Source organism: Caretta caretta, chromosome 1 (genome assembly GCF_965140235.1).
Source record: "Caretta caretta isolate rCarCar2 chromosome 1, rCarCar1.hap1, whole genome shotgun sequence".
NCBI classification, from domain to species: Eukaryota; Metazoa; Chordata; order Testudines; family Cheloniidae; genus Caretta; species Caretta caretta.
In genome coordinates, this window is record NC_134206.1 from 266360450 (window position 1) to 266374884 (window position 14435).

A 14435-nucleotide genomic window follows, 5' to 3' on the forward strand; every position below is an offset into this window, starting at 1 on the left:
GTCCACAACTGCAGAGTTCCCAAAGATACCAAGTTTATTACGCTCGAGCGTGGTGCCCCCCTGCTAATCAGGAGGGGAGCCCGAATGCAGGTTATACAGAGATTATATACCTTTTAGCAAAGCATGTTGCCCTCACGCATCGGAAACCTTAGCCAATAGACAAACCCTTCCCTTATCTACCACCTATCCCTGCTAAGTGCATCCCCCATGCTAAACCATTACTTCAACTACACAACATGGTCCTAAAGCAATGCACCAGCAGCCTTTCTTATCAGGATGGGAGGCTCGCATCAAGGCCAGGAGGCAGGGAGTTAGGAACAGACAAAGAACAGAAACTGGGAGTCGAGACAGGCTGGAAACAAGGGGGGGGGGGTTTCACAGGAATGCAGTATCTAAGGAACACTCCTCCTGGTGCATGATGTGTTTGCTTTTAGACAATGGTGGGCCCCAAACCAAAATGAAGTCACATATGCTAACTTTTCCTTAACAGTCTCCCCTTTTCTTTTGTACGTCAGTAAACGATATCGGGGAGCAACCGCGATGCAGGGTTAGCAGTTGCCGATAGCACATACCACAACATTGTAGGCATACAAAAAAATAACACAAAAGCAATAACAGCCAAAAGAATGAAACACAAAATACACCGTCCCCAAGCCCCCATATCCGGTAGCCATGAGGTGAGCCAGTTCCAGACCTCCTGGAATCCAGCGCTGGTATTGTCGAGGCTGATGTGGTGGAATAGGGCTGCCTGCTGCATGAGGATGTGGATATCAGTTTCCACCCTATGCTGCCGATTTACAAATACACAACAGCTTGAGTTAACCAGAGCACAGACCCCGCCCTGGTTTGCAAGGAGATAATCCAGGGCCAGGTGGTTTTGCAATGTAGTTTAGGATACCTGAGTTACTTCAATTTGAAGGGCAGATAAGGCATCTGCAGTTGCATTTGCCATTAATTTCAAAGCAGCTGAAATATTAACTATAGCTTTTTCTAGTTCACTTACTCCTAACCATGGCAGAAACCATCGCGCAAAGGAGTGAAAGCCTGTGGGCCGTTGAGAAAGAGGGTTTAAAGGAATACTTCGTCGGTTTCTCCATACTAGATTGTGGATCTCTCCCTGGGTCAGGGTTTGGTGTACTGTCACGGCGGGTACTGTAGCCCCTAAGGTACATGTACCACACCATCCTGCTAGGAGAACCTTATAGGCTGTGTGATTGCATAACCAATACCAGCCAGACCCCTCAGGGACTGGCCACGGGGACCCGGAGAAGGTGGAAGGGTCTGCTGCACCAGAGCTGATCTGGGTGGTGTCCTTGGATCCCACAAAATTTTCCACAAAAACTGTATTTTCCATGCCCTTACGTCATGACACACAAAGCATAATTACCCTGGGCCACCATATCAATAGACCATCTTTGGATCGTAACATTCCAGTTGAATGTAGTGTTTGCCCATAGCTTAGCTTGGAGTGTTCAATTAAGAGGGATAGGTACCCCTACCAACGGGACCCCCTGACCCAAATATGTGGGGGTATGAATATAAATCCAACACTGCGTTTGATTTACACCCTGTTTTATGGCACAGGTTAAATTCAAAAAGCTATTGCCCTCCCATCCTTGTACTGGACTTGGGAATAGGGAGAGGAACCCCCCAGGCAAACCATATCAATGTCAGCATTCTCCTCTATACCATACAAAAAACACCACCACCAATGTAAGTCCGATAAACAGGAACACGAAGTCCTGGTGGGCTGTAAAGGTTCCAATAGCTGGAAAGCTTAGTCCATGGGTTGGTCATGGTGTTCATTTGTGAAGTGGCTCGTCCAATGGCTTGTCAGGGTCAGGTGGGAGTCCCAGCACCAACTTAATGTAGCTATGATGGATCCAGGAACCTTTACCTGCAAAGGAGTGGTGGCAGATGGTGGGAGTAATGTTCGTGGCTGTAAGGCGTTTTTGGTATTCATACTTGCCCACAAGCAGAGATTCCAGCCCCTGGAATAAACCCACCCCACCACTTCACTTCACATTCCCAAGAATACATCCTGCAACTTCCTCCCTGACAATGTACAATGTTCCATCTTTGCCACCAAGGCCAATTCTCAGTGTCTTTTGCAGTCAGAAATCCCTGGATCTTGGTGGTTTCAGCAGAGCAGGCGTTCCTTCTTCTCTCTTGGAACAGTCATGCTTTTGCATTATACAGGGGAGAGGTTACTAGCACGACACCCTGTAGTGCTTTGGTTTCTTTAGCAAATACTGAATGCAGGTTAGCTCTGTCAGTGGACAAGGGAGAGGTTACTAGCACTTTACCTTGTCCTTTTCCCTGCTGTCCAAAAGGAGGAAAGAAAAAAAAACCCAGAAGGAGGGACAGGCTGATCAGTAGTCGAAGTGAAGTCATCTCGAGGTGGAGGGGTCTTTTTGCAGTAAGAAGCATGGGTCCAGGCAGTCAGTCCTTGGCACTTCACAGTGGTGTTGGTAGTTAGCAGGACTTAATAAGGGCCTTTCCAGCATGGGGCCAGACTAGTCTTTTGTTGATGGACCTTTATGTAGACCCAGTCACCTGGTTTTAACAAATGGCAGGTTTGCTCAGGATTCTTGAAGCAGGACTTCTTTCACCTGTAAATACAGAGACCTAACACATTTCATTAATGTCTGGCAGTGTGTTGCAGATCTCACAGATGATTGGGCACATTCAAGCCCCCCTCTTTCTTGGCTGTCAGCCAAATCCTAGCTGTGAGTAGTGTCCTTGGGCAGGCCAGTGTCTTATCTTTGGACCGAGCCTGCCAGCTACAGCGCTGAATTAGCTCGTTTTCTGTTTTTTTTCTTCTCCCCTTCTTGGCTTTTATTAACTTGCAAAGGAAACTTTCACTTTTTACTCATACACCTTTGTTTAAAAATGAACACATATACATTGCCCATTATACAGCACTTTAGTCTTATTGTTCAATGTATGCCACATATACCCTTCTAGGAAAATGACTATTACAGAGCTTTGGAGCAACAAGCCAGGACAAGCACACCCACTTTTGAGGAGTCCACTTGGTGCAACCTCTGGTGTCCAATACCTTTCCTCCCTCCCCAGCCCTCTGGCTAGAAATTTGAGGTAGCCAGAAGGATCTCATGTATAATATGTGGAGTGGGTTAACCTTTCATGTCATTGCTTCCAAAGACTGTTGATGTGCGAATTTTAACAATTTTTTTCAATTAAAAGATCTGGTCAATGAATTTTTTTTTTTTTTTACTTAAGCAAATGTATTAAACTTTAGTATATCACATTTTTCTGATATTATCCAAACACTTTGTATTCCAAGTTGAATAAAACAAGTATCTGCATTTTGATTTAACCCTTCTATTTAGTTTTAAACTAAACTGTCCTATGAAAAATTAAACAAAGCAGTTCTGGCCACAAGACAAACACCACAAGACAGGACATAGAACACAGAATATAGTTCCTATTGTGCCAGTAAATTCATGATATCTTGAATTGCTTTTCAGCTGGCATCAGTTTTCTCTGATTTTCTGAAAGGCAAAAAGAACATAGATCTACCCCTTCTGGGCAGTCAGTCATTGCTTAAAATATTTCCTTTTTATACAAATACCCTTGTTAATTGCAGGCAAAACAGAGGAATTACACATATTTTCTTGTATTTGTTTCAAAGGCAGCCCAGGTTTTAGTGGCCTCTACCTTATCAGTTAGGTAATTTATATTAAAACAAATGGTTTCCGGCTTGCTTTTGGATCCACAGCTTAAAGATTCTTACTTTAAAAAGGGCACAATAAACTTTATCAGAGCCCTGGTCTACACTAGGACTTTAGGTCGAATTTAGCAGCGTTAAATCGATGTAAACCTGCACCCGTCCACACAATGAAGCCCTTTATTTCAACTTAAAGGGGTCTTAAAATCGATTTCCTTACTCCACCCCTGACAAGTGGATTAGAGGTTAAATCGACGTTGCCGGCTCGAATTTGGGGTACTGTGGACACAATTTGATGGTATTGGCCTCCGGGAGCTATCCCAGAGTGCTCCATTATGACCGCTCTGGACAGCACTCTCAACTCAGATGCACTGGCCAGGTAGACAGGAAAAGAACCGCGAACTTTTGAATCTCATTTCCTGTTTGGCCAGCGTGGAAAGCTGCAGGTGACCATGCAGAGCTCATCAGCAGAGGTGACCATGATGGAGTCCCAGAATCGCAAAAGAGCTCCAGCATGGACCGAACGGGAGGTACGGGATCTGATTGCTGTTTGGGGAGAGGAATCCGTGCTATCAGAACTCCGTTCCAGTTTTCGAAATGCCAAAACCTTTGTCAAAATCTCCCAGGGCATGAAGGACAGAGGCCATAACAGGGACCCGAAGCAGTGCCGCGTGAAACTGAAGGAGCTGAGGCAAGCCTACCAGAAAACCAGAGAGGCGAACGGCCGCTCTGGGTCAGAGCCCCAAACATGCCGCTTCTGTGACGAGCTGCATGCCATTTTAGGGGGTTCAGCCACCACTACCCCAGCCGGGTTGTTTGACTCCTTCAATGGAGATGGAGGCAATACGGAAGCAGGTTTTGGGGATGAAGAAGAAGATGATGATGAGGAGGTTGTAGATAGCTCACAGCAAGCAAGCGGAGAAACCGGTTTTCCCGACAGCCAGGAACTGTTTCTCACCCTAGACCTGGAGCCAGTACCCCCTGAACCCACCCAAGGCTGCCTCCTGGACCCAGCAGGCGGAGAAGGGACCTCTGGTGAGTGTACCTTTTAAGATACTATATATGGTTTAAAAGCAAGCATGTGAAAGGATTACTTTGCCCTGGCATTCGCGGCTCTCCTGGATGTAGTCCTAAAGCCTTTGCAAAAGGTTTCTGGGGAGGGCAGCCTTATTGCGTCCTTCATGGTAGGACACTTTACCACTCCAGGCCAGTAACACGTACTCGGGAATCATTGTAGAACAAAGCATTGCAGTGTACTGGCATTCAAACAACATCCGTTCTTTCTCTCTCTGTGTTATCCTCAGGAGAGAGATATAATTCATGGTCACCTGGCTGAAATAGAGTGCTTTTCTTCAGGGGACACTCAGAGGAGCCCATTCCTGCTGGGCTGTTTGCCTGTGGCTAAACAGAAATGTCCCCCGCTGTTAGCCACAGGGAGGGGGGAAGGTTGAGGGGGTAGCCACGCGGTGGGGGGAGGCAAAATGCGACCTTGTAACGAAAGCACATGTGCTATGTATGTAATGTTAACAGCAAGGTTTACCCTGAAAGAGTGTAGCCACTGTTTTATAAAATGTGTCTTTTTAAATACCGCTGTCCCTTTTTTTTTCCTCCACCAGCTGCATGTGTTTCAATGATCACAGGATCTTCTCCTTCCCAGAGGCTAGTGAAGCTTAGAAAGAAAAAAAAACGCACTCGCGATGAAATGTTCTCCGAGCTCATGCTGTCCTCCCACACTGACAGCACAGACGAATGCGTGGAGGCAAATAATGTCAGAGTGCAGGAAAGCACAAAGTGTCCGGGAGGAGAGGTGGCGGGCTGAAGAGAGTAAGTGGCAGGCTGAAGACAGGGCTGAAGCTCAAATGTGGCGGCAGCGTGATGAGAGGAGGCAGGATTCAATGCTGAGGCTGCTGGAGGACCAAACCAGTATGCTCCAGTGTATGGTTGAGCTGCAGCAAAGGCAGCTGGAGCACAGACTGCCACTGCAGCCCCTCTGTAACCAACCGCCCTCCTCCCCAAGTTCCATAGCCTCCACACCCAGACGCCCAAGAACGCGGTGGGGGGGCCTCCGGCCAACCAGCCACTCCACCACAGAGGATTGCCCCAAAAAAAGAAGGCTATCATTCAATAAATTTTAAAGTTGTAAACTTTTAAAGTGCTGTGCTTAAAGTGCTGTGTGGCATTTTCCTTCCCTCCTCCACCACCCCTCCTGGGCTACCTTGGTAGTCATCCCCCTATTTGTGTGATGAATGAATAAAGAATGCATGAATGTGAAACAATGACTTTATTGCCTCTGCAAGCAGTGATTAAAGGGAGGAGAGGAGGGTGGTTAGCTTACAGGGAAATAGAGTGAACCAAGGGGCGGGGGTTTCATCAAGGAGAAACAAACAGAACTTTCACACCGTAGCCTGGCCAGTCATGAAACTGGTTTTCAAAGCTTCTCTGATGCGCACCGCACCCTCCTGTGCTCTTCTAACTACCCTGGTGTCTGGCTGCGCATAACCAGCAGCCAGGCGATTTGCCTCAACCTCCCACCCTGCCATAAACGTCTCCCCCTTACTCTCACAGATATTGTGGAGCACACAGCAAGCAGTAATAACAGTGGGAATATTGGTTTCGCTGAGGTCTAAGCGAGTCAGTAAACTGCACCAGCGCGCCTTTAAACGTCCAAATGCACATTCTACCACCATTCTGCACTTGCTCAGCCTGTAGTTGAACAGCTCCTGACTACTGTCCAGGCTGCCTGTGTACGGCTTCATGAGCCATGGCATTAAGGGGTAGGCTGGGTCCCCAAGGATAACTATAGGCATTTCAACATCCCCAACAGTTATTTTCTGGTCTGGGAATAAAGTCCCTTCCTGCAGCTTTTGAAACAGACCAGAGTTCCTGAAGATGCGAGCATCATGCACCTTTCCCGGCCATCCCACGTTGATGTTGGTGAAACGTCCCTTGTGATCCACCAGAGCTTGCAGCACAATTGAAAAGTACCCCTTGCGGTTTATGTACTCGGCGGCTTGGTGCTCCGGTGCCAAGATAGGGATATGGGTTCCGTCTATAGCCCCACCACAGTTAGGGAATCCCATTGCAGCAAAGCCATCCACTATGACCTGCACATTTCCCAGGGTCACTACCCTTAATATCAGCAGATCTTTGATTGCGTGGGCTACTTGCATCACAGCAGCCCCCACAGTAGATTTGCCCACTCCAAATTGATTCCCAACTGACCGGTAGCTGTCTGGCGTTGCAAGCTTCCACAGAGCTATCGCCACTCACTTCTCAACTGTGAGGGCTGCTCTCATCTTGGTATTCATGTGCTTCAGGGCAGGGGAAAGCAAGTCACAAAGTTCCATGAAAGTTCCCTTATGCATGCGAAAGTTTTGCAGCCACTGGGAATCGTCCCAGACCTGGAACACTATGCGGTCCCACCAGTCTGTGCTTGTTTCCCGAGCCCAGAATCGGCGTTCCACAGCATGAACCTGCCCCATTAGCACCATGTTGCATGCATTGGCAGGGCCCATGCTTTCAGAGAAATCTGTGTCCATGTCCTGATCACTCACGTGACCGCGCTGATGTCGCCTCCTCGCCCGGTATCGCTTTGCCAGGTTCTGGTGCTGCATATACTGCTGGATAATGCGTGTGGTGTTTAATGTGCTCCTAATTGCCAAAGTGAGCTGAGCGGCCTCCATGCTTGCCTTGGTATGGCGTCCGCACAGAAAAAAGGCGCGGAACGATTGTCTGCCGTTGCTCTGACGGAGGGAGGGGCGACTGACGACACAGCTTACAGGGTTGGCTTCAGGGAGCTAAAATCAACAAAGGGGGTCTTTTTACATCAAGGAGTATTTCAGGCAGGACTTCACGGAGGGTTCCAATAAGAAATGGTGCACCTAAGTTATCGTTCTTATTGGAACAAGGAGGTTAGCCTGGCCTCTGATTGATACATGGCTAGATTTACCTCGCTGCACCTTCTCTGGGAGTGACTGCAGTGTGACCTAGAGGAATGAGTCCCCTAGACAGGGGAGGAGGCAAATGAGTACAAAACAAATCTGGTCTATTTCTTGTTTTGACCCACTCCATCTATCTTTTACATCTTTGGCTGGCAGCAGACGGTGCAGAAGGACTGCATGCCATCCACATCTCATGGCTGCTCGGCAGAAGATGGTACAATACGACTACTAGCAATCCTCATCTCTTGCCTGCCTGGCAGAAGATGGTACAGTACGACTGCTAGCAGTCCTTATCGCCTGCCTGCTCACCATAAGACAGTTCAATAGGACTGACTGCAGGACTAAAGAGAATGACCTGGTCAAGTCACTCCAAATTTAGTCCCTGTGCCCATGTCTGCCCAGGCGCTCCTGATCGACCTCACAGAGGCGACCAGGAGCACCTCAGACATGACGATGACGGCTACCAGTCGTACTGTACCGTCTGCTGCCACAAGGCAAGGGGTTGCTGCTACTGTGTAGCAATGCCGTACCGCATCTGCCAGCACCCAGGAGACATAGGGTGACGGTTACCTGAGCGGGCTCCATGCTTGCCGTGGTATGGCGTCTGCACAGGTAACTCAGGAAAAAAGGCGCGAAACGATTGTCTGCCCTTGCTTTCACGGAGGGAGGGAGGGAGGGAACGGGGGCCTGACGATATGTACCCAGAACCACCCACGACAATGTTTTAGCCCCATCAGGCATTGGGATCTCAACCCAGAATTCCAATGGGCAGCGGAGACTGCGGGATAGCTACCCACAGTGCAACGCTCCGGAAGTCGACTCTAGCCTCGGTACTGTGGAAGCACTCCGCCGAGTTAATGCACTTAGAGCATTTTCTGTGGGGGGACACATACTCGAATATATAAAACCGATTTCTAAAAAACCGACTTCTATAAATTCGACCTTATTCCGTAGTGTAGACATACCCAGACTTTTGATTGCCTTTTACTTTTAACTCCTGCTGTCAAATACACAGCAACCTGAAAAGGAAGACACCACCTATTGTAGCCCCTTGGAGCCTAATAAGATATTAATTAAGTAGCACTGTATAATTGCATACCATTGGAAAAGGGCCCATTTTCCTCAAAATGGCTGCAAAGAAACCAAGAATTCTTTTTTTTCCCCCAGTATTTCACGAAGTTCAACTGCTTAATTCTTTTCAGCAACTACAGAGTTAACTTTTTACTTTTCTTTCTTAAATTACTTGCTTATCTTGACACCCAATTAACTTAGATTTTACCATTCTAAGTATTATTTTGGGATTTACATTTCCCATTCCTGTAATTATTTACTCCTCTTTTTCCACTGTGACCTCCAAGTTTTCAACCTGTTTTCCAATCTCTATCTCTTGCCTGCCTGCTTGGGCCCGATCCTGTTTTTTTCTCTGAACTGTCCCTTCCATGAGCACCAGCTTTGTTTCACTACCAATTTAACAAGGAGGGTGGGCTTCTTAACTAGCCCCCCAGCTCTCCTGGTCTCTTCTCTTAAATATTCCCACTTACAAGGGCTACCCGAGTCCTCCCCCCATGAGGCTTGTCACCTGGACAGAACGCATGGCCAATTGGCAAGCAAGGAGGTGACAGGCATAAGTCAGAAAGCCGAAGGTAAGCCGGAGGAGGGGCAGAAGCAGGCATAGCACAGAGCGGGGCTGGAGACCCCTGAGATGAATAAGAAAAGGAGGAGGAAAGAAGACGTCCTTTCGCAAGCGCATAAGCCCAGTTGTCCCATACATACCAATAATCCATCTGGGCTGGAGCTTTGTTCTCCAGCCTTTTCCTAAGCGCTGTTAATTTTTCTCCAGCAAAGGAACCATCCGGTGGCCATTCAAAAGGTGTTTGAGTTGTTAGTGCTGGCCACTCAACCTTGCACAAGATTACAGCTTTTTTTTTACCTAACCCATGGGTACCAGAGATATTCCCCTAATTCTCGAAAATTTCAGCCAAAGGGGTCCCCTTACTTACACTCTGCCCAGAACCCATAATGGGCTACCAAAAGGACACCAAATGTGCCACCTTATCACCTAAGCGACGGCTCACACCCCCCCTCCTTGGAGTTCTCAAAGGTGAACTCACCCTGTGCCGGCTGGAGCTGTCCGAGAGGAGGAGTGTAATCTCGCTTGTTGAGGCGAGCCTAGAGTCCCTTCGTGGTCACCAAAACTGTTACGATTTATACCTCACAGGTCATGCACACAAACTGCTGCGATTTATACCTCACAGGTCACACACAAGAACTGCTGCGAATTATACCTCACAGGTCACACACAGTTCGAGTCTAAGCTGAGGCACACGAACAAAAGTCCACAACTGCAGAGTTCCCAAAGATACTAAGTTTATTACGCTCGAGCGTGGTGCCCCCCTGCTAATCAGGAGGGGAGCCCGAATGCAGGTTATACAGAGATTATATACCTTTTAGCAAAGCATGTTGCCCTCATGCATCAGAAACCTTAGCCAATAGACAAACCCTTCCCTTATCTACCACCTATCCCTGCTAAGTGCATCCCCCATGCTAAACCATTACTTCAACTACACAACATGGTCCTAAAGCAATGCACCAGTAGCCTTTCTTATCAGGATGGGAGGCTCGCATCAAGGCCAGGAGGCAGGGAGTTAGGAACAGACAAAGAACAGAAACTGGGAGTCGAGACAGACTGGAAACAAGGGGGGGGGGGTTTCACAGGAATGCAGTATCTAAGGAACACTCCTCCTGGTGCATGATGTGTTTGCTTTTAGACAATGGTGGGCCCCAAACCAAAATGAAGTCACATATGCACATATGCTAACTTTTCCTTAACACAAATCCCCCCTCATTCTTCTCTTCCGTAGACTAAACAATCCCAGTTCCCTCAGCCTCTCCTCCCAGTTCCAGACCCCTAATCATTTTTGTTGCCCTTCGCTGGACTCTCTCCAATTTCTCCACATCCTTCTTGTAGTGTGGGGCCCAAAACTGGACAGTATTCCAGATGAGGCCTCACCAATGTCGAATAGAGGGGAACGATCACGTCCCTCGATCTGCTGGCAACGCCCCTACTTATACACCTCAAAATGCCAGTGGCCTTCTTGACAACAAGGGCACACTGTTGACTCATATCCAGCTTCTTGTCCACTCTCGGTCCTTCTCTGCAGAACTGCTGCCTAGCCATTCGGTCCCTAGTCTGTAGCAGTGCATTGGATTCTTCCGTCCTAAGTGCAGGACCCTGCACTTATCCTTGTTGAACCTCAGATTTCTTTTGGCCCAATCCTCCAATTTGTCTAGGTCCCTCTGTATCCTATCCCTACCCTCCAGCGTATCTACCACTCCTCCCAGTTTAGTGTCATCTGCAAACTTGCTGAGGGTGCAATCCACACCATCCTCCAGATCATTTATGAAGATATTGAACAAAACCGGCCCCAGGACCGACCCTTGGGGCACTCGGCTAGATACCGGCTGCAAACTAGACATGGAGCCATTGATCACTACCCGTTGAGCCCGACAATCTAGCCAACTTTCTACGCACCTTGTAGTGCATCCATCCAGCCCATACTTCTTTAACTTGCTGAAAAGAATACTGTGGGAGACCGTGTCAAAAGCCTTTGCTAAAGTTGAGGAATAACACGTCCACTGCTTTCCCTTCATCCACAGAACCAGTTATCTCATCATAGAAGGCAATTAGATTAGTCAGGCATGACTTTCCCTTGGTGAATCCATGCTGACTGTTCCTGATCACTTTCCTCTCGTCTAAGTGCTTCACAATTGATTCCTTGAGGACATGCTCCATGATCTTCCCAGGGACTGAGGTGAGGCTGACTGGCCTGTAGTTCCCAGGATCCTCCTCCTTCCCTTTTTTAAAGATTGGCACTACATTAGCCTTTTTTCAGTCTTCCGGGACTTCCCCCAATCGCCATGAGTTTTCAAAGATAATGGCCAATGGCTCTGCAATCACAGCCGCCAATTCCTTTAGCACTCTCGTGTGCAACGCATCCGGCCCCATGGACTTGTGCATGTTCAGTTTTTCTAAATAGTCCTGAACCACTTCTTCCTTCACAGAGGGCTGGCCACCTCCTCCCCATGCTGTGCTGCCCAGTGCAGTAGTTTGGGAGCTGACCTTGTTAGTGAAGACAGAGACAAAAAAAGCATTGAGTACATTAGCTTTTTCCACATCTTCTGTCACTAGGTTGCCTCCCTCATTCAGTAAGGAGCCCACACTTTCCTTGGCTTTCTTCTTGTTGCCAACATACTTGAAGAAACCCTTCTTGTTACTCTTAACATCCCTTGCTAGCTGCAACTCCAGGTGTGATTTAGCCTTCCTGATTTCATTCTTACATGCCCGAGCAATATTTATATACTCATCCCTGGTCATTTGTCCAATCTTCCACTTCTTGTAAGCCTCTTTTTTGTGTTTAAGATCAGCAAGGATTTCACTGTTAAGCTAAGCTGGTCGCCTGCCATATTTACTATTCTTTCTACACATCGGGATGGTTTGTTCCTGTAACCACAATAAGGATTCTTTAAAATACAGCCAGCTCTCCTGGACTCCTTTCCCCCTCATGTTATTCTCCCAGGGGATCCTGCCCATCAGTTCCCAGAGGGAGTCAAAGTCTGCTTTTCTGAAGTCCAGGGTCCATATTCTGCTGCTTTCCTTTCTTCCTTGTGTCAGGATCCTGAACTCGACCATCTCATGGTGACTGCCTCCCAGGTTCCCATCCACTTTTGCTTCCCCTACTAATTCTTCCTGGTTTGTGAGCAGCAGGTCAAGAAGAACTCCGCCCCTAGTTGGTTCCTCCAGCACTTGCACCAGGAAATTGTCCCCTACACTTTCCAAAAACTTCCTGGATTGTCTGTGCACCGCTGTATTGCTCTCCCAGCAGATATCAGGATGATTGAAGTCGCCCATGAGAACCAGGGCGTGCGATCTAGTAGCTTCTGCGAGCTGCCGGAAGAAAGCCTAGTCCACCTCATCCCCCTGGTCCAGTGGTCTATAGCAGACTCCCACCATAACATCACCCTTGCTGCTCACGCTTCTAAACTTAATCCAGAGACTCTCAGGTTTTTCTGCAGTTTCATACTTGAGCTCTGAGCAGTCATACTGCTCCCTTACATACAGTGCAACTCCCCCACCTTTTCTGGCCTCCCTGTCCTTCCTGAACAGTTTATACCCATCCATGACAGTACTCCAGTCATGCAAGTTATCCCACCAAGTCTCTGTTATTCCAATCACATCATAATTCCCTGACTTTGCCAGGACCCCCAGTTCTCCCTGCTTGTTTCCCAGGCTTTGTGCATTTGTATATAGACACTTGAGATAACCCGCTGATCGTCCCTCGTTCTCAGTATGAGGCAGGAGCCCTCCCCTCTCACACGCTCCTGCTCGTGCTTCCTCCCGGTATCCCGCTTCCCCACTTACCTCAGGGCTTTGGTCTCCTTCCCCCGGTGAACCTAGTTTAAAGCCCTCCTCACTAGGTTAGCCAGCCTGCTCGCGAAGATGCTCTTCCCTCTCTTCGTTAGGTGGAGCCCGTCTCTGTCTAGCACTCCTTCTTGGAACACCATCCCATGGTCAAAGAATCCAAAGCCTTCTCTCCGACACCACCTGCGTAGCCATTCATTGACTTCCACGATTCGACGATCCCTACCCCGGCCTTTTCCTTCCACGGGGAGGATGGACGAGAACACCACTTGCACCTCATACTCCTTTATCCTCCTTCCCAGAGCCACGTAGTCTGCAGTGATCTGCTCAAGGTAATTCTTGGCAGTATCATTCGTGCTCACGTGGAAAAGCAGGAAGGGGTAGTGGTCCGAGGGCTTGATGAGTCTCGGCAGACTCTCCATCACATCGCGAATCTTAGCCCCTGGCAAGCAGCAGACTTCTCTGTTTTCCTGGTCAAGGTGTCAGATAGATGACTCAGTCCCCCGGAGGAGAGAGTCCCCGACCACCACCACCACCCGCCTCCTTCTCTTGGGAGTGGTGGTCATGGAACCCCCAACCTTAGGACAGTGCATCTCATGCCTTTCAACTGGTGGAGTCTCCTTCTGCTCCCTTCCCCCAGACTTATCATCTGGGCCACTCCCCACAATGGTACCTGTGGAGAGAACATGAAAACAGTTACTTACCTGTATCTGCGTTGCTGGTACATGGACATTCCTCCTCCTTCTGGAGGTCACATGTTGCCAAATTCCTTCACCGTCCTTCTGTCCCCGCTGCACAGCCTGCTCTGAATCTTCAGAACCTTGTGCCCGTAGAAGCATATCCTGACGTCTGTCCAGGAAATCTTCAGTTTCTCTTATGCAACGCAGGGTCGATACCTGTTGCTCCAGACCTTGAACCTTCTCTTCCAATATGGAGACGAGCTTGCACTTTGTACACACAAAGTTGCTTCTGCCCTGTGGTAGAAAGACAAACATGGCACATCCAGTGCAGGTCACAACAGCTGAACACTCCCCATCCATATTACCTTCCTACACGAGCTTCCTCAGGAGATGCAGTAATTACTCAGAGAAGCTGTAGCCCAGCGCAGAAAGCTGTACACCTCTCGTCGAGGTGGGTTTTTTAGAGCGCTGCATCTGTGCAGTTTCCGCACACTATGTGGCTTGGCAGTGTGTACACCTCGGGAGTTACAGCACTCAAAGCTGCTTTACTGTGCACAAACTTGCCAGTGTTGATGGGCCCTAAGTGTCTTGGCCAAGGTTAGACAAAAGTATCTGTGGTATAGCAGAGACTCAAACACAGATCTCCTGTGTCCCAATCTAGCACCTTCACCACAAGGGCAGCTAAAGTGCGATTAGGCTTTTTG

At 48.4% G+C, this 14435-nt stretch overlaps 2 long non-coding RNA genes across 2 annotated transcripts; one reads left to right on the top strand and one right to left on the bottom strand.

Moving 5' to 3' along the window:
- Nucleotides 1-2313: 2313 nt before the first annotated feature.
- LOC142070552 (uncharacterized) lies at nucleotides 2314-13997 on the bottom strand. The gene is made up of 2 exons (XR_012666408.1): nucleotides 13756-13997; nucleotides 2314-2612 (listed from the first exon to the last, which is right to left on the bottom strand). It is a non-coding gene; the product is annotated as an uncharacterized LOC142070552 (long non-coding RNA).
- Nucleotides 4508-5967, top strand: LOC125630560 (uncharacterized). Its single transcript, XR_012666675.1, has 2 exons — nucleotides 4508-4726; nucleotides 5308-5967. It is a non-coding gene; the product is annotated as an uncharacterized LOC125630560 (long non-coding RNA).
- Nucleotides 13998-14435: the final 438 nt, after the last annotated feature.